At 43.6% G+C, this 21319-nt stretch overlaps 1 long non-coding RNA gene across 1 annotated transcript; it reads right to left on the reverse strand.

The window, feature by feature from the left end:
- Window positions 1–10354: 10354 nt before the first annotated feature.
- Window positions 10355–15838, reverse strand: LOC149744411 (uncharacterized). Its single transcript, XR_016391432.1, has 3 exons — window positions 14192–15838; window positions 13379–13789; window positions 10355–12939 (listed from the first exon to the last, which is right to left on the reverse strand). It is a non-coding gene; the product is annotated as an uncharacterized LOC149744411 (long non-coding RNA).
- Window positions 15839–21319: the final 5481 nt, after the last annotated feature.

Raw genomic sequence — 21319 nt, forward strand, 5'->3', positions numbered from 1 at the left:
TCCTTGGATGACTTCAATGGTGTCATTATGGTCAGGGCTCTGCTACTATGATATATATGGTAGGTTATGTTCAGGGTCCAGTCTTCCGGATGAAGTGGAGTCTACCGTATATGTAATAGTATATGCCCAGATTTCTGTCCTCCAGGTGGAGTAGAATCTACCACATATGTGATAGTATATGCCCTGGCTCTTGTCCTCCAGGTGACCTGGAGTCTACCATATATATAATAGTATATGCCCAAGCTCCTGTCCTCCAGGTGGAGTGGACTCTACCGTATACGTAATAGTATATGTCCAGCTCCTGTCCTCCAAGTGACGTGGCGTCTACCATATACATAATTGTATATCCCTTCATTGTTTTCTCTATGTTTCAGCAATCTTATTAAAAGGGGCATAGTCTTCATCTCTACATGTAAAATAAGGTGGCCTTTGGTAATTATCTAGTGAGGTTGACGGGTTAACATCACCAAAGTGCAGATTCAGCCCACCGAGTGTTCCTTCTTACTGTTTCTGTATTTGATAACACCCTTGAGATTTTTAACAGTTAAATTATGAGAGCATTTCTTTCTAATAGAATAAGAACATTTTGCAACCTTTGTTGAATATGGCATTTTCCCCAAATCTTAATTTTATTTTCTTAAGTCATTTATCTTCTTAATTCATTTGTTTTTTTAATTAATTAATTTCTTTTTTTATTTTGGCTGTGTTGGGTCTTCGTTTCTGTGCGCGGGCTTTCTCTAGTTGTGGCGAGCGGGGGCCACTCTTCATCGCAGTGCGTGGGCCTCTCACTGTCGCGGCCTCTCTTGTTGTGGAGCACAGGCTCCAGACGCGCAGGCTCGGTAGTTGTGGCTCACGGGCCGAGCCGCTCCGCGGCATGTGGGATCCTCCCAGAGCAGGGCTCGAACCCGTGTCCCCTGCATCGGCAGGCCGATTCTCAACCACTGCGCCACCAGGGAAGCCCCCTTCTTAATTCATTTCTGAAGAACCAATATTTCCCTCCCCACCTACCGCGATACAACGTAAGTGAATGTTTAGAGCGCCAAGTGTTTTCAGCTTTGAAGTTGGCACTGAAGTGTCTTTGATAAATTCCTTTGTCCATATTTTTCTCCATTTATCCAAAACACACTTCTGAGAAAACCAAACATTACATCATTATGTGTTGGAGTTCCTTACTCAGAAATGTTGAATAGTCACGGTTTGCCTGACCTCACCATGTCTGGGCTTTATCGGGTGCTAACAACAAGTAGATGGATTTCAAATTCATCAGAACTGATGACATTAGTTGCAGCCCTTAAGCCTTCGTTACGGTATAGAAAACACGAAATCATAATTCATGCCATCTAATGAAGACCACTTCTCCCTACTTATACCTTTCCAAGGGCCTTGATGTTTCTTGCTCACAAATCCTATATATGGTGTTAAGAAAATCCACCAAAGGTGCAGAAAGAAAATATTAAAATATTTAAAATGACTTATATATGCACAGCAGTCCATAGCTTTCTTCTCATTTAATTCCTTATGAGGAAAGTATAGTTACTATGGAAACGTGATTGACACTCAGGATCCCGGGAGGGCATGGCCCACCCCTGGGGCTCTAGTTTTATTCTCCCTCCTTATTCTGAAATATCACTACTATTTTTGGGTCTCAGAAAAGCATTTGACTGACAAGCCTAAGATAAGCCAGTAAGTTATAAATCTCTTTATTCAAACCTAATTGTAATTTGAACTGACATTCCCTTCAATGACCTGTAAAGTTTTGATCATCAATTACACACACACACACACACACACACACACACACACACACCACACACCTGCTAAATTCCACTGCAGCCCCTCATTCATCACTGTCAGTTTTTCATTTTATTCTCCCATGAGCTCATTCACATTTTCTTTTCCCCCATTTTCTGGGTCTGATCTCGGCCGAATCGGTTGTATAATTGGCATAGGTTGGCCAGCTGTAAACACGTTTACAAACTGGGCGCATTTCTCTTTAATTCTCTCACCTCTGCTACTCTTTCCCCTCACTTTATGCCTTAAAATCCAGCCCAGCCTCCCCCAAGTTCACACTGCAGGTCTTTGTTCTGAGAGTAACCTGACACTGCTGTTCACCAAAACACCCAGCAGTTTGGAGCCTATAGAAGAGTAAAAACACACCCCATCCTGACACATGGTTTTCATCAAAAGCACTGAAATAATTCAAACGAGGTCAGCATTTAAAAAATTAATTAGTGCACTGCCTCTTGGTGAAAAACCAAAGAATCGTCTATTTTGAAGCAAACTGAGGTCATTCTGTTTTCTTTTTTAATTGAACAGATGGTTTGCATTAAGAATGATACTTGCTAAGAAAATTCCGGTCTTTGGGGAGGTTCCCCAAAATGACAGTGCAATCTTCGGGAATGAGTAAAAGGAGTAAGTCCACACAGCGAGGCACCAGGATTATTTTTTTTTCTCTCCCGCCTAGGAGCAAGTTCACTTAGCTGGAAGCGGAGCCGCGTGATTTGTTTTCCTGGAGAGGATTTTTTTTCTTTCATCCGAAAGAGGAATTTAATAGCTATGTATCATGTAGGGGAGTGAGATTTGCGGCCCCAAAATGCATCTCTTTGGATTGATAATGAGGATAAATGGTGGTTGACGACTCTTAAGAAACAGAAGACTCACGAGGTCTTTCTTTTACCTCCACCCCCAACTTAACTCCCTAGAAAATTTAGATAAACGTCTGTTCCCAGAACAGAGCATCGCCAGACGTGTCTGCAAAGTATACGGACCAGGCATGTAGGGGGATGGAAACTCAGCGGGGCCCAGAGATCACAGTCCTCTGTGTGTCCCCCTGTCTCTGCAGGCCCAGCAAACACTCGCTTACAAACACTTGCTTCTCCGTCTCCATGGGAACGGCCTTCCTCCCCTTTGAGGTCCCAAATCACTATCCCAGCAGGCTCTTCTGTCTTGACTGAAGATGGTACTTAAGGGGAGGGGTTCAGTCATCTTGGTGAGTGACTCAGTTTTCCCGGGTCTCTCCCATGTGCACGTGTGATAAAACGTTGTGTGATTTTCTCCTGTTCGTCTGTCTCATGTCCATTTCATTCTTAGACCAGCCAGAGGAGCCTGGAAGGGTAGAGGGAAATGTCCTCCTCTCGTCTGTACTGTCATGAGGCAGCTGGGGAGACTTCAGATCACAGGCAGCACCTGTTGCTGAAATTCCTGGGCTTATGAGATGTGTTCTCTCTTGCCTCTGGTTCAAGGAGTGTGGCCGTATCCCTGTGCTTCACTGACCCTCTTTCTACTTTGCTGTTCTGTCATTAGCAGCTTGTAAAAATCATATTCTTCTCACAGAGGTGGCCTTTCCCTGTCAACACTCTCCAGAGCCGTCACCATGCATGAGAGAAAAGAAGTTAGGTTATTGAAAAAGATGAGGACTTCCCTGGTGGCGCAGTGGTTAAGTATCCACCTGCCGATGCAGGGGACATGGGTTCGAGCCCTGGCCCGGGAAGATCCCACATGCCGCAAAACAGCTAAGCCCGTGCGTCACAACTACTGAGGCTCCTTGGGGGGTCAAAAAGGAAGGGGCACCACCCCATAATAGGTGATGCTAAGGCCGTCCCATAGGCCTCTGGGCTGAAATCCATCTTGGAAAAAAGTTGCGCACGTGTGTTGAGGAGGGTCCTAGGCAGGGCAGGTGTGGAAAAATAAACCAGATAATTGGTCAAAGGTAAACAGAGACCCGCAAGAACTGCCCTGTATACATGACTTAACCGCCTCTTTACTAAAGGGCTTCCCCTGGTTAGGGGGGACGCCCACACCCTTTCTCTCCAGGTGTGCGTCTCTGCCCTGCTTCTATCTTAACTAAGCAAACTGTTTCTCTGTGCGCTCTCCCACTTGTTGTTGTGCTGTGTCCCTAACAATAAACTTTGCACCCGTCTTTACAGTTTTACCCCTGTGAGAAATGCATTTTTAACTGGGGGCAAGAGCCAGGGGGTGTGGTGTCTAGCGTTCCTGGTTTTCATCCAGGCTCCCCAGGTTCAACTCCGGGGCAGGGAATCAAGATCTCGCTTCACGCCACCGCTCCCTGCTGCCTCTGCGGGATCACTGCTGTGGTCTTTCCCCCGGGGGTTGCTCACGATGCTTGGCGTTTGGGTCAGGGGTTTTTGTCTTCCATCCTTGACAGCTGCCCTCAGTCTAACAGAGATGCTTGGGAAGGCTTGAATTTCTGGATGCCATCCATCTTGGGAAACCTTGGGCTCCTTGTATAAATGCATCCACACCCTCCCCTGGGCTTCCATGGGGTGGAGGGAGATTTGGGTCAGCTCCACCATGTGCACGGCCCCAAATGGGAAGTATACTTGATTTACAATGTCGTGTTACTTTCAGGTGTACAGCAAAATGATTCAGTTATATGTATACGTATATACATATTCTGTTTCAAATTCTTTTCCCTTATAGGTTATCATAAAATACTGAGTAGACTTCCCTGTGCTATATACACAGTAGGTATAGCACAGGGAACTCTACTCAGTATTTTATAATGGAAAAGAATCTGAAGAAGAATATATATGTTTATCTATTTTATTTATAGTAATGTGTATCTGCTAATCCCAGACTCCCAAATTTATCCCTCCCACCTTCTTTTCCCTTTGGTAACCATAAGTTTGTTCTTATGTCTGGGCGTCTGCTTCTGTTTTGTAAATAAGTTCATTTGTATCATTTGTTTAGAGTCTACATATTAGTGAAATCATATGGTGTTTGTCTTTCTCTGCCTGACTTACTTCACTTAGTATGATCATCTCTAGGTCCATCATCTTTTTCATGGCTGAGTAATATTCCATTGTATGCATGTACCACACCTTGTTTATACATTCTTCTGTCGGTGGACACTTAGGCTGCTTCCATGTCTTGGATATTGTAAATAGAGCTGCTATGAACACTGGGGTGCATGTATTTTTTCGAATTAGACTTTTTGTCTTTTCCAGATATATGCCCACGGGTGGGATTGCTGGATCATATGGTAGCTCTATTTTTCGTTTTTGGAGAAAGCTCTATACTGTTTTCCACAGTGGCTGCAGAAATTTACGTTCCATCCACTCTCTAGTTCTAATTTTGATACTTGTATACATTCTGAGTCTACAAGGAGTCCTTTCTGAATGCCTTCCACCCTCTTCCCTCTCCTAAAAGTCTTCAGAGCGCTGGTCCTCAAGAGGGGTGGCATGAGGTCTCCCTGAGGAAGACCTGGAAATCTGGGGGAGCCGCTTGCTGTTTTCAGAATGATTTAGTACCTGACTGTCATCTGTGGGGAGTGTCCTCTAGATGAGGTACAGCAGGCTCATCACACGATGTGGAACCACCCACCGCTTACCGCACGACGGCTAATAGGTGGCGCGTCACATGCTTGTGTAGAAAAACCTTTCAGAATGATCGGAGGCTAGGACCCCACTCGGGTTTTACGCGTGAAGCAAATTCTCATACAAATAGAAGACGATGTACTGAGAACACATGTGAGGTTCATGAGTAAGAAAAGAGTCAAAGAGGAAAGGTCACATTAAAAACTGTTGACAAGCGAGACAAAGGGTTGCCAATATTTAAAACTCTTAAGGTTACTTAAAGGCAATAAAATATTTTTCCCCCACGTAATCATCCGGGAAACAGATGGACCGTTAACCAGCTTTCGAAAAGTTCTGCTGGGCATGTGAGCAACCGATGGCCTGATTCAAATGGACGGGATGTGATGGCCAAAAAATCTTAGGAAAAAACTACAAATCAAAGAGTGTTCTTATCACAGTTAGTGATGAAGTTAAGAGCGTTCTGATGAAGGAGAGATTCTTTTTTTTTTTTTGCAGTATGCGGGCCTCTCACTGTTGTGGCCTCTCCCACCGCGGAGCACAGGCTCAGCGGCCATGGCTCACGGGCCCAGCCACTCCGCGGCATGTGGGATCCTCCCGGACCGGGGCACGAACCCGTGTCCCCTGCATCGGCAGGCAGACTCTCAACCGCTGCGCCACCAGGGAAACCCAAGGAGAGATTCTTATACATCACGGAACAAGACAGCTCTCTAAATGAAATTGTTTTCAGACATTTTGTTCGCTATGTGGCATGTTTGTATAAATCTTGATTCAATTAAATAGTAAAATTCAAGTAACTTTGTATGCATCTAACTGTCTAGCATCTGTTTATCTATTATCCATATATCTATTTACCTATCTATCCATCAGTCATCTATCTATCCATCTAGTCATCAATCATCTATTTTCTATCTATCATCTATCTGTCAATCTATCTAGCTAGCTACAGTGTCCAATGAGATCCTTCCTAAGCTGTGAAGACAAGAAATCATTTTTGTTAAAGTTACGGGGATTATCATAGGATTTATCATCATACTTACATTATTTATAAATAATCTTGCTGGTTACTTCTGTCTTTACAAGAGTTAGATGCAGATAGGCTCAAAAAAAAAAAAAGAAAAAACTTGACAGAAGTAAACGTCTCTCTTTTGGATGTTTAAAAACATTTTGCATGTCAGTCTTTATGGATGATTTGACAACATCATGTTGATTGGATTCAAAGATCAATTGGATCCTACCACCGTACTGGGTAATGAATCCATTTGCAGTGAATACAGAACATTAGCTGTATTTACTTTAGGATGAGCTAACAGCTTGAAAAATAACTTTGAAGCCAAAGCACCATGGAATCAATCTAATCAGAAAGGTTCTGAGACAAGTTGAGACCTCTTTCTCCTCTTTGGAGAGGACCTGCCCTGTTTGCATAGCTCAGCGTTTGGCAGTGCGCCACTGATGGAATCTGAGCGCTCAAGAGCAGACCTGTTTTTGTTTTGGGGAAAAACCCAGGGCGGACATCACAGACGCACGTTGACACGTTTATTTTCCGCAAACACCTGAGCGCGAGAGTGTGGGGCCGCAAAGGCAGGGGAAGCTGTTGCTTCCTGCTGACCTCGGCATCCCTGCTTCCACGATCAAGACACGGGAACCTACCTGGATTCTACACGTAGAACCATGCCCGCTTCCAGGGTGAAAACAGTCTCCGCTTTCTTTGACATCTCTTCACCATCTGTGCTTTTTCTTGGCCGCCTGTGGCTATTTCCATCTGATGTTCCGTTGGACTGTCCTACACAAATATTTGTCATCTGTGTTTATTTTCCTACCCCTTGATGATATTTGTGTGTCCATCCCTCCAGCTGTTTGTCTCATGTGTGCACCATCTTATACAAATGGCTTTTTCCCTTCCTATGTCTCTTAAACTCATATATTCAGTAGGAGCTAACCCAAGCACGTGGTTACTTTAACATAAGCTTGGTGAAATCACACGGCCAAGCATTTACGCGGACATACCAATGATAAAAGAGCTCATTCACCTTTAATTCTCCTTTATTGTAGGTAGACATCGCATATTCCCTTCTTTATTTGCATGCGGTGAGGTTATAGGGACTTCAGTTGAAGGGCAGGAAGGGACTTGCAAGCTATTAATTATGAGAAGGGGCCCCAGAGAACTGAAGGGAAGGGGATCTGAAGAAAGAGGAAACTCTGGGATTCCCATACAAATTCACACACTCAGGACAGACCCAATAAGTCCCCTGGAGCCCCTCAGAAATTTCTGAATCGCTCTCTTGTTTAACTTAGGCAGGATATGACAAGACCCATAACCTTTTTGTGTTTTATTTGATTGCCCAAAACTGTAAGGTAGGGTAAAATCCACATACAATGCCCAAGAGAGAGGAAAGAATTCTTTCCAATTATGCTACCAAATGAAAATTCAAGACTTCTCCCGTGTGTGCATAGAACCAGGCAGAACGTTTTGCTTGTTAAATTAGGCCCTGCCTCCTTTGATTTTTCTAATAGCTGTGTCTGCACAAGGCATTTGTCCAAAATTATTTGGGTCTTCCCCACTTGTACGTAGGAAGTGCGATCGAGCAGAATGATAAAACATGAATTGTATACTCAAGTAGCCTTGTTCTTGTTTCCTAAATAAGACCACTCACCTTAGGACATTTAACTTCTATGAAATCTCAGCTCCGAGGAGATTTTAAGGGGTCTCAGAACACATGATTGGCTAGGGGTAGCGTGAGTGTAAGGTCACTGACCCTAAAAGTCAACAGCAGACTCTGGGGTGTCCTTAAGCAACGATGGAGTGAATGACACAGGGGTTGCAATTCAGAGCCCTCCCTCCCTCAGATCCTGCCTGAACTTGGAATCTCTGAGCTACGCTGATGTTAAGACCTAATTCACGAGGATGTTGGAATAATTAAATGAGGTAATGTCAATAAAATGTCGGACACATGGCGGCGGTTCAAGCATTGCTTTGATCAAAGAAAGAAACGTTTCCTTTCCAAGAAAAGAATTTGGTATATTACTTCAAAAATTGATTATCAGCCATGTAATGTAGGATTCCAACTCTATGACATTCTGGGAGAAGCAAAACTATGGAGACAGTAAAATTATCAGTGGTTGCCAGGGGTTAAGAAGGGAAGAGGGATGAAAAGGTGGACCACAGGGGAATTTTAGGGCAGTGAGAATGCTCTGATACTGTAATGTCATTACACATCTGTCCAAACCCATAGAATGTACAACACCAAGAGTGAACCTTAAGGTAAACTATGGCCTCTGGGTGATGATGACGTGTCCATGTAGGTTCATCACTCATAAAGAATGTACCATCTGGTGGGGATGTTGATAGTGGGGGAGATTGTGCATGGGTGCTGGGGTGTAAGGGATGTATGGAAAATCTCTGTATCTTCTGCTCAATTTTTAAAAAATTTTTGGTCACACTGCACACGGCATGTGGGATCCTAGCCCCCCGACCAGGGCTCGAACCCGCGCGCCCCTGCATTGGAAGATAGAGTCTTAACCACTGGACCTCCAGGGAAGTCCCTTCTCTGCTCAATTTTTCTGTGGACATAAAACTGCTCTAAAAAGTAAAGTCTACTAACAATAATAATAATACAGTTTATTATCTGTGAAAACCTTGACGTATATTGGAAAACGTTGTGTTGTACCCAGTGCCAAGCAAGGTCCGGAACTCAACACCAGTCATTTTGCATATTTGTTGATTCACTTGACAAACTCGACCTAGGTGTTTATTATGGAATACGAACTCTGCGTGCAAGGCATACAAGACAGAAAGCCCTAAGGACCTCTCCTATAACACAGGGAACTCTGCTCAGTGCTATGCAACAACCTAAATCGGAAAGGAATTTGAAACAGCATAGATGCATGTATATGTATAACTGAATCACTTTGCTGTACCCCTGAAACTAACACAGCTTTGTAAATCAACTATACTCCAATACAAAATAAAAAGTTAGAAAAAGAAAGTCCTCCATGCTTTCCTACATCTATGTGTAAAACAAACTCTAAATAAAATCACATATATTTTTAAAAACGGCTTAACTTTTTGACTGTATGACTTTTTTTCCTCACCGTAACTGGTTCGATGACGCAATTCTGCTTCACCAGAAGGGATGTCTGTGTTCAACAGGCTTAGCATATTCAAATGTGTTCACTTCAATCTGATTGACTTGTGAAGGAATGATGCTACTAAATACCATGTCGGTTACTTATGGGATATTCTATGAATTTCCCTGTGGGTCCCTGTGAGGCATAAAGAACAGGGGCCCATCTAGAGCTGAGTCAGGGGGACTGCCTGGCCGAGGGCTGAGGTCACGCAGGGCACAGAAACAGACAGGACAGTTGCTACGGTAGCTGAAACCCAGTCCCATTGCCCGCCGTCCACCATAAGGCAGCTTCTGCATTTACTTTTATGGTCCCATCTTAACTGCTGCTATATTCCTGGTGTAAATATGCACCTCACTGCAGAGAATGGCCAGGTGTGAGGGCTCTGGGTGTGAAAAGTCTGAGCCTACCCCTTGTGCCTGAGGAAGAGGATGGCCAGCAGACGCAGGGGTATGTGGAAAGCTTAGGTCCAGTATACTTATTCTGTCCTTTATCTTGTTGGCCAGACGTTTTGTGTTATCTATTTATATCCATCTATCTATCTATCTATCCATCATCTAATATCATTAAGTTATTTGTCATCTACCTATTATCCATCTTCTAGCTACCTATCATTCATCTATCTACCTATCTGTCATCTCTCTATCTCTCATCTATTTATCTATTCATACATCCATTCTTCCATCCCACTTGTCCAGCCATTTATCTATCCTATGTATCTGTCATCTATCTCTATCTATCTATGTCTACCCCTATCTCTATCTATCTATCTATCGCCCTCTATCTATGTCTCATCTAACTATTTATCTGTAGAAATTCATCACATTTCCAAGTGACCACATGGACACAAACATGAAATTCGAATAGCCACTGCATTTCCAAGAGAATGTGCTACGTAGGGTGCTTTTGCAAAGAGTTCACATTCTTTTCCCTTCAGGAAGTGATCAGAGCCCTTCAGCACGGAAGGCAGCTAAGCTGTGATTCCATTTGGACTCAATAAACAATTCCATGTAGCTCTGCAAAAACAGCAAGTGAGTCTAGATCTCATGCACAACGTCACAAGATCTGGGATATGCATTAACTAGAGGCAGTGATTAACTTAACATTTGTCTGATATAAATAAAATTTGCTATAGACCTTTTAAAAACCTCTAGCTGTCGTTTCATCATCAAGTTTTAAAATGACTCACCTGCTTTGGGTAAAGGCCATGGACATCTTGTGGTGTGTATGGTATATCCATCTGTTCAGAGTGTTTCCAACAGTTTCGCGATTTCCGTTAATATTTCGACTCCACAGTGGATGATCAGAGAACCGTAGGGTTTAGACTCTGACTTGATCCCGTTGTTTCAAAAGCACCAGTTGGGCTTATACTATTTGACAGGGAAGAATTTTTTTTCGTTGGAGTGGAATTTCCGCTTGGTTTTTGAAAATCTGCTCTGATCCATGATGTGAGAGATAATACACATCCTCTAGAACTGGAGTTGAGCGTATACCAAGCGTTGGCAAACCCAGAAAGGCATGATGACCAAGAGTGTTTATTTAATTTTACCAATAACCTGTATTGAAAGACACGTTTCTTTATACACAGAATCCCACATAGACGTGTAAAGCATGGGTCCCTATGGGTTTCCTGTGCTCTGATATTGCATAGATCAGTCAGATTAACCTAGGCTATAAGAGGAGTTTCAAAGAACCATTGCAGAGTCACCTTGAACTAAGATAGCACTTTTATATTTCCAGCCACGCTTTTCCTGCCAATATCAAGCAGTTTACTACAAATCTTAGGATTCTTTCCTTTACCAAAAAAAAAAAAAAAAACCAAAAAAATGCACTTTACTTTCCTTTATCTCTGAACCAGCAAGCTTTGTTTTTAATGAAAGGAAATCTTGAAAATTACTCTCTGTTCGTTTTCCTAGCCATGTCTACCGAGCTACGTTTTCCATTGACGTAGATGTCGACGTGGAATTCTGTTCGCTCTCTCTCTTGGAAATTATATTTCTTTTGCTGTTTCTGAAGCATGAAAGGTGTCTGGTGAGCCATCAGGAGGTAGTGAGATTTTTAATGACTTTTAAGATTTCCCTTCACTGCATCCAAGACTCAAATCAAACATGGAACAGTCGATTCCTTGCTGTTTATTGTAGAGATTCATTAAGCAAATCTAGGGAAATTTTATTGTGCTAAAATACCAAGAGGTATGTCAGGAATAACATTATTATTATTGCTGCCTTTTCAACCTTTAAAAACACACAGAAGCCCACCTTAATCCACTGGCCGCCAGGCAAATACCTAATATGGAAACTGTAGTGGTTTGAATGGTGACTCCTAAAAAAATACGTCCAGGTTCTAAGCCCAGAAGTTTTGAAAGTGACTTTATTTGGAAAAAAGATTTTTGCAGATGGAATAAAGTGAAGGATTTTGAAATGAGGTCATCTGGATGAGGGTGGCCCTACATCCAATGACAGGGTCCTTCTAAGAGACAGAAGAGGAGAGACCCAGACACAGAGGAGAAGCCCCGGGAAGACAGAGGCAGAGACGGGAGGGATGGGACCGCAAGCCCAGGGACGCCTGGAGCCCCCAGAAGCTGGAAGAGGCGGGAAGGACCCTCCCCTGGAGCCTCAGGAGGGAGCATGGCCCTGGGACACCTTGACCTCAGACGTCTGGTTCCCAGGACTGGGGGAGGATGGATGCCTGTGGCTTTAAGCCCCCAGTTTGTGGCCATTTTTGTTACAGCCGCCCCAGGAAACTCATACAAACACTTTCTTGGAACTCCTGCCTTTTAAGATTTTAGCTACACCCGTCTCCTTGGTCCCTTGACGCAGAAACCTCTCCTGGAAAAGAGGAAGAGGCTGTGTGGCTGTTTTGAAGTGATACTGTGTATGTCTGGGCTTTATCGGCACTTTCCCTAAACCCTTCCAGCTCTGATGCCAGGGGCCAGATTGAAGGTTTTATCATCTCTTACTTTCCTGATTACAATGCCTTTCTCATTGGCATCTCCTCAAGACCCACTCTTGTTTAGTTCAAAACCCACTTGACAGCCAGGAGGGTGTAACTATATGTCCATCCATCTTGCATCCTATGGAAACTCACTTCTCCCAGCATTCATTAGGTAGGAACTGTTCAAGTCCTTAGCACACTCTCCTAAGTGTTTGTTGAATGAATATATAAAACAGGTGAAAAATCGGCTTCAAAGCTGCCTTGAATTCATGAGCTAAAATAATGACATCAAAACAGATGTGGTCATAAGTCGTGTAAATAAGAATTCTTTCGTCCTCTTGAGCACTGGAATCACGCATAAGAAATGGTTCTCTGCCTCTGGTTACTTTCTACTCCTCTGGAATCTCAATTCCATGCAATAAAGTTGGGTTTCGAGTTCGTTGTCTGTTTTGAATTGTATTTACTTGCCTCTTTCACAAGGGTTTTTTTCTGGTAGCACTAACAGGACCTCTTTATCATGAATACCATGGCGAGTTCTTTGAAGTACCTGAAAAAGAAAAAAAGGAAAAAAATGTCATATTGCCACTCGGAAAAAAAAAAAAAAAGAGGTGTGGTCATATTCTAAGAGTTGAAATGTAGAAACAGCTTCTGATTTTTTCTCCTAAAATGCCACCAGGAGCCACCACTTCACGACCCTCCTAGAAAAGTATTTTATCTAAGATCACCATAATGCTCAGTTCCATGTCACAATGCCATCTCATGATCTAGCTACAGACGCAGCTCCGCTAAGGTAACAAAAACTGCTCTACAGAAACGCGTTTATGAGATTTTGTCCATAGCGCAGTAACACTAAGGAAGGAGTCCTTTGGGCAACATATTTGGGTACCATGACTATATTTGTTTACCCAAAATATTAAATATTCTTAATTAAATTGGCAATGATTTTCTGGGGGGAAAAAAGAGAGATGGTCACTTCCTGATTTTACCTGGTCACGCATCAGTCCCTTTACCTCTACCTAAAGTTAGGTAATAACTTTATCGGCACAGACGGCAAATGACGTTGAATTTACTCTGTTCTCAAAAGGAGCATCGGTTGGCATTCTTGGAGCCTCAGAGGAGAAATAAAGAGTGAACTTGTTGAATTCATGTCCTCAGAAGGCAAGAGTCAGTTTGAACTAGCACAGGACATGATCAAGGAAACCAACAGGGGTGGCTGGAACCAGTCTCCCCAACAGCTTCTTTCTCATCTCCAGACCAACGGGGTCCTCACATCCAGCCTTCCCTTGGCATTTCCACTTGGGTCTCTTGGTGAGAGCATCTCGAACTCAGAGCCTGCCGTGTGTAGGTTTTTCCCTCGAGCACCATCTTTGCAAACGGCACCAGCATCCCTCCAGTGGCTCAAACAAGAAAACAAGAAGTCATCAGTGATAAGTATCCTGTCCGTTCTTCTGCACCCCAGCCCACAATCAATGACCAGCAAATCTGGTTACTCCCATTGCCAATATGGGTCTCAAATATATGGGAGACTGCCTCCACCCACACCAGTTGACTTCCTCAGTCATGGTGTTCTTTGGCATTTCTTGTGCCGTTACTCCGGGCACATCTACCATCCTCGCCCACGTAGCCTACTGTTGCCAGCATGTCCCCTACAGTCCCCGATTTACTGGGTATTACTTCCCACCACCCATTCTCTGCATCTCCCCACATGGCAGCTAGAATGAGTGTCAGGAAAGCCATGCTTTCCTTATAACCCACCAAGGTCTTCCCTTCCCATTTAGAACATCCTATAAGCTGCTTACCATAATCTTCGGAACCTCAACCATCATTCTCCCATTTTACAAAGACCAGCACAGGGCTGCTGGACGCCACACCGCTTTGGCCATAAACCCCAGTTCCTCGTCTTTTCCTCCACTCCCGGCTCTTTGCAATGCTGGTTCTCTTCCGTCTCTCAGTGCTCAGCCAAAATAAAGCTCTTACCTTAAACATGAAAAGTCTAGGAACAGGTCTGTGCTTGTCCAGCCCCACCTAAAATTTCAGAGATGCTTTTGATAAGGACCGAAGCTTGTCCAAGAAGGCCACATTTCAGATTCTAGGAGAGATTCAGAGGGCCGACACGCACCAGCAGGGAAACGGAAAATGTCCATTACTCCATCCGGAGGTGGCTGGACTACTGCTAAGTGCTCAATTAACGCTCTCCAGCGACGGGATGAATGAGTCAAATACATTGTAATCAATATATTATCACTCAGAAAAATCCAGACATTAAGTCACGGACCTCGATTACTCCCTCTGTCTGTTTTTCTGTAACTTTTGCTTTCTGCTCTTCCTATCGGAACATTTACATCATACATCCTATCCCACCAAAGTTATTACCGGTTTGAGAGGCATCTATAAATTATAGTCTTTAAGATACACAAGGCAGGTGGGGGTGAACTTCTTGATCCAATTGAAGGTGAAAAGTTGAAAAGTGTGTCTGTCCCTTGCAAATTCCTTTCTTAGGCATGAAGTTTAAACTGACTCGTCATGGTCAGCTGCGTGACCCCAGCAAGCCCCTGGTAGTCCCAGAATCCATGTCAAGACCCATAAAAAGAAAAAAAAAACCTTATGCTACCTTTATAGAAATGAAAGAAATGTATACATTTTAAAAAGTTGTTTCAGGATTTTGAATCAGACAACTTCGCAGCTATATGAGTGTGCCCCCTAGTGGTTAAATAATCTAATGATTAAAAACACCTATTGGGCTTCCCTGGTGGCGCAGTGGTTGAGAGTCCGCCTGCCGTTGCAGGGGACGCAGGTTCGTGCCCCGGTCCGGGAGGATCCCACATGCCGCGGAGCGGCTGGGCCCGTGAGCCATGGCCGCTGGGCCTGCGCGTCTGGAGCCTGTGCTCTGCAACGGGAGAGGCCACAGCAGTGAGAGGCCCGCGTACCGCAAAAAATAAATTAATTTAAAAAAATAAAAACAAAAAAGACTCCCAAGGACTGCCTGAGAACGTTGCTAGAATATTTAGCCCTCTGTTCATCTCATGTTAAAAAATAAAGTATAAACAAGGAGGTGAAGGGGCTGGTGTGTAGTCAGGCGCGTTCACAGGTATGTACTCAGAGGGCCGAACGGAAGGCTTGCCTTTTCTGCAGCTTTGTATTCAACATGTGACCAGAGGAACTAGAAGGAAGAGCGAAACAATCAGAGCCCCATTCACTCTGCGATGTGGCCTTAATAGAAGCTTATATAACCTGTTTCCTTCAGCCATCAAACAAGGGGCGAGACGGCCTCAGAAGAGCTTTCTTAGGCTAAACTTCTAAGATTCTGCTCTACCACATCCTAAATTCAAAAGGCATCTTCTCCTAAGGTGATAAAAGAAGGATGTGTTGGAACCCCTAGGACAAGAAGCCGCAGAGAAATGCTTCCACCTTTTGTGAACTTATCTTTTTGTCAATGGATCGTTTCCAAGATGGTCGCCCAGGATCTGTTAGGATAGACATATAGATAGATATAGATAGACGTAGATGATAGATAATAGATATGATGGAAAGATATGATAGATAGATAGACATATAGATAGACATAGATGATGATAGACAGGTAGACATGTAGATAGACAATAGATAGATAGATAGATAGAAAGATAGACATAGATGATACATAGATAATAGGTAGCTAGATACATGACAGATGGATACAGGATAGATAGATGGATGGTAGATAGACACATGATAGATAGATAGACAGACAGACATATAGATAGACATATAGATAAATAGACATAGATGATAGATAGATGATAGATAGATAGATACACAAATGTAGATTTTAATGATGAGGGATGCAATGAGTATGGATGAACGTGTGTGTGGATGGGTATCTGGCTGGATGGAAACTCTTGGGTCTCCCACTGGAGTTCATTGAAGTAAGGGGTTTATGCAGTAAAACTTGCCACACCTTGAACTGTGGATTCTAGGAGACTCTGATAACCCCAGGATTCATCCCAACATCCTAGAAATTTCTCCTCTGGCACCTCCATGATTCCAGTCTTTCCCAGGTAGTCCCTTTTCTTTCTGTACTTCGTTATTCTCCTCCTATATGTCAAATGCAGATATCCTTTGGGGTCTAGGATCACCAGGATGCCCAGTCATATTGGTATTTCACATGAAGAACAAATAATTGATTAGTATAGGTACATCCCCAATATCGCATGAGTCATTACTTGTACCAAAAATGTATTCATTGGTTATTCAAAATTCATATGTCAATGGGCATCTCACTCTGAATCAGATCCTCAGACCTCAATTCTGAACTTCAATCCCCTCTTCCTACGTGACAAAAAATCCACGTCTTTACGTCTCCTCCGGTGTGTAGGTCCTACGCTCAGTTACCTACTAGACTTCTGTATACTTAGGAACCCAAGTCTCAGCATGTCAGACAAAGACGCCGTTGTCATCCTATTTCAAACCTGCCTCAACAAAGGACATCCTCACCCTCCCAGTCACCCAAGCCAGAAATGCAGGGGTTCCTGGACAATCTTCCTTCTTATTCAGACTCGTCTCTCACATCCAATCTGATGTTAAGTTCTAATAGCTCTTCCTCAGTAAAAAAGTTCCGATATTCACCTCCAGTGCCATAGCCTTGGAGTAGAGCTTCAGCGGGGCTGTGCTCTGGAATCCACCAGCTGTTGTCCCTTCTAACAGTCTCAATCACCTTTGGAAAGGCCCTTGCAATCCATGTCCCTGCCCCGGTCAAACTTCATTAATGGCCATCCATCACCCTCTGTTGAAATCGGAAATCTGGGTATGACTTAGAGAGTCTTTCATAATCTAAGACGTCCACCGCATTCTCTGCACACACCCACGCACGCCCGCGTTATCTTGCCACGCCATTTCCTGAGATGAACACACCCTTCCTCCTGACGCCCTACGTTTCCAGGAAGCTCTTCTAGGAGGACGTTCCTGGCAAGATTTAGAGGACCCTGTGGGTTTCCATTGCTCCCTGAACTATGGTTTGCATCTCAGCCACTAGACCACAAGCATCTGGTAATGTCTGAGTCCTACTTAGGTTACAACTACAAAGAATAAACCTGTACATGAAATGTATCCAAGAAAAGCAGATAATGAGTGAAAAACTCAAAATACTTCAAAACGGGGCTTCCCTGGTAGCGCAGTGGTTAAGAATCCACCTGCCAATGCAATGGACACGGGTTTGAGCCCTGGTCCAGGAAGATCCCACATGCCGCGGAGCAACTAAGCCCGTGTGCCACAACTACTGAGCCTGCACTCTAGGGCACACGAGCCACAACTACTGAGCCCACGTGCCACAGCTGCTGAAGCCCACATGCCACAACTACTGAGCCCGTGTGCCACAGCTACTGAAGCGCACGTGCCACAACTACTGAGCCCATGTGCCACAGCTACTGAAGCCCACGTGCCACAACTACTGAGCCCACGTGCCACAGCTACTGAAGCCCGTACGCCTAGAGCCCGTGCTCCGCAACAAGAGAAGCCACCGCAATGAGAAGCCCATGCGCTGCAACCAAGAGTAGCCCCCGCTCACTGCAACTAGAGAAAGCCCGTGAGCAGCAACGAAGACCCCAGGCAGCCAAAAATAAATTAATTGATTAAATAAATTTTTTTAAAAAAAGAAGGAAGTCCCGCCTTTTGCAACAACACAGGTGCACTGTGACCGCATTATGCTAAATGAAATAATCCAGATGGAGTAAAACAAATTCCATTTGATAATTATATGAGAAATCTAAGACAAAAAAAAAAAAACCAAAAAACAAACTCATAGGAAAGGATGTGTGGTCACCAGAGGCAGCGGGTGGAGGGATGTGGCCGGGGATGAAGTTGGTCAAAAGGTACAAACTTTCAGTTATAAGACAAGTAAGTCCTGGGGCTGTAACGTGAAGCGTGGTGACTACAGTTAACAGCGCTATAGGTTATATATGAGAGTTGTTAAGAAAATAGATCGTGAGGGTTCTCATCATAAGGAAAATTTTCTTTTTCTTTTTTTCTCTTTATTTTTGAATCTATATAAGATGACAGATGTTAAATAACCTTATTGCGGCAACATTTCACAATATATTAAAGTCAAGTTATTACTCCATACCCCCGAAACTTATACAGTGTTATATGTTGATTATATCTCAATAAAACTGGGGAGGCGGGGAAGGGGAAAAACAAGATTCAGTACAAAATAAAAGAAGGAACCAATTTTGCCAATACCTTGACCTTGGATCTCTAGTCTCCAAAACTGCGAAAAACTTAAGTTTTGTTATTTAACCCCTTCTCCCCCCGTCGGTGGTACTTGGTTATGGTAGCCTTAGCAATCTAATACATTGTATGATCCCATTTATATAAAATTTCCAGAATGGGCAAATTCATAGAAACAGAAAGGAGATGAGCGGCTGGGAGGAGGAAAAAAGAGGGAGTGACTCTTAATGGGTCCAGGGTTGCCTTTTGGAGATGATGAAAATGTTTTGGAACTAGACAGAGGTGTTGGTTGTAAAACATTGTGAATTTATTCTAAGCCTCTGCATTGCTAGCTTTAAATTGGTTAAAAAGATGAATTTTGTGTCATGTGTATTTTAGCACAGAAATAAAAACAGCAACAAGTATAGACTCAGGTGACCGGGATCCCAAATGCTCTCTCGATGTTTTGCAGCTTTCCTAGGGCCCCCTCTGCTGTTCTCGGGGGAAACTGCTCCCCACAAGCCACGCTCCTCAAAGGCAGAGATGTGGCTGGCACAGCACCACAGCTACAAGCTACACGCGGGGCAGTTTCTTTCTTTCCTCCTCTCTTTCTTTTTTCTTTCTTTCTTTCTTTCCTTCTTCCTTTCTTTCCTCCTTCCTTTTTTCTTTCTTGGAGGTTTCTTTACATCCCTGAGTTATTACCGTAGCAGCATAAGTCTCCCACCCCGAGGTCGTCCGCCATCAAGAGGACAATGTTGGGTCTGGATTTCCTCGTCACGAACATTCCGTGAAGCCTCCCAAACAAACGGTTCACCGGGCTTCCTCATCCCCAAGGCATTTCTACAACACAGGATCCCTGTGGGTCCTCAAAATACTTTACCTGACTTGCCTCCGAGGGTTAATGTTAGTGGTCCTGTTTTACGGGACAGGGACTTGGGGAATCACACAGTTTAAAAGACTATCACAAGGCTGGTAAATTGAAGACCAGGGATGCCGTATGAGGTCTCTGACTCAATCGTGTGTGTGTGTGTGTGTGTGTGTGTGTGCAATTCCCAGGGCCATCTTCTAGTCTTTGACCCCCAGTGAGGTGCTACAATGTAACATCTCTAGAGGCTGACAACCCGGGAGTGATTGGTGAAGCCCACATCCCAGCCTTTGACCGGTGGTCCATTCTCTCTGCCCCACGACCCCCGGTCAAGGCTTGTGCTTTAGATTTGGTCCCCATTCTATATATACTAGTTTGCATCGGCTAACCCCACACTCCCACTCCATCCCTCCCCCACTCCCCTCCCCCTAGGCAACCACAAGTCTGTTCTCTGTGTCTGTGACTCTGTTTCTGTTTTGTAGGTAAGTTTATTTGTGTCATATTTTAGATTCCATATATAAGTGACATCATATGGTATTTGTCTTTCTCTGTCTGACTTACTTCGTTCAGTATGATCATCTCTAGGTCCATCCATGTTGCTGCAAATTGAAAAGCCATATTTTTTCATCTTCCCAACCCCACCGCTTAATATATTACACGGCATTTCAGTAAATGCACACCCAAGGAATCAAGAGTTTCCCAAGAGCTCGGTGACAGAGGCAAGAACCGCTTTTTTTTAAAATTCACCAATCATTGCTGTTTCCACCCAAATTTGATAAGTGCCTCTCCAGTCCACATGGGTAAGAGTCACAGCTGGCGGTCTTAGCCGCCAGTGGAAAGTTCTTTCTAACTGGCAAGGAATAAAAGTTATTTGTGAAATAGAAAGAAATAAAAGTTATCTTCATGATATAAGGGAGCTCCTATTGCCTCAAAATTTTGTACTTAACAATTCCAGATTTTAAGAAATATCAAGAAGACCCTTTCTGCCAAGAAGCTGCTTCACTTCTGCCTGTACTCCCACCCCATCCCCCGTAGCCTCCTATTTTTTTTTCAAATTTTAACATAGAATTTTATTAAAGATAGGTAAGTAATGCATGAGGCTGACACATCATACACAAATACAATTTTACAAACTAGCGTTATTTTTTAGCTATCTTTAAAGAGGTGGCCAAAGTCACCTACTTCATTAGAAGCACCCCCCAAAAAACTATTAGATGAGACTGTGTTATTAATGGTTTGCACCTAAGAAAGACGAGGAAACACATTAGCCAACACAAGAATTACATCCGCGAATGGGTGAAATGCTGGTGTACAAAATACTTGTGCAAATGTGCTTGTCCTATATTCCATCAGAGAGAGAGTGAGAGTCACAAACCCCCGGTATTTTGGATGGTGGAGTGGACCTTCCAAACAAGGGGCAAAAGCTTGTAACTATGTGAGGTGTTGGATGTGTTAACAAACCTCGATATGGTCACCACGTTGCCATGTTTACAGATAACAAATTATCACCCCGTACAGCTTCAACTTACACAGTGTTATACGTCCATTCTGTCTCAATGAAGCTGGAAAAAACGTTTTAAAAATATTCCAGATTTTAATGTTTTCGTCTTTAGTGGTTAACTCCCAATGACTCAGAAATTGCAAAATGGATCAGTCGTGGATATCTCAGTGAGGTAGAGACGATTGGGTACTTATATGGAGGTTCCTGTGAATGGGACCTTATTTGGAAATAGGGTCTCTGCAGACGTGATGAGGTGACGGATGTGAGATGACGTCCTCCTGGATGAAGGTGGCCCTAAATCCAATGACAGGGTCCTTCTAAGACACAGAAGAGGAGAGACCCAGACACAGAGGAGAAGCCACGTGAAGATGGAGGCAGAGA

This window comes from Delphinapterus leucas, chromosome X, assembly GCF_059928025.1.
Source record: "Delphinapterus leucas isolate spDelLeu-1000000601 "Yukka" chromosome X, BTC_Dleu_Yukka2, whole genome shotgun sequence".
NCBI classification, from domain to species: domain Eukaryota; kingdom Metazoa; phylum Chordata; class Mammalia; order Artiodactyla; family Monodontidae; genus Delphinapterus; species Delphinapterus leucas.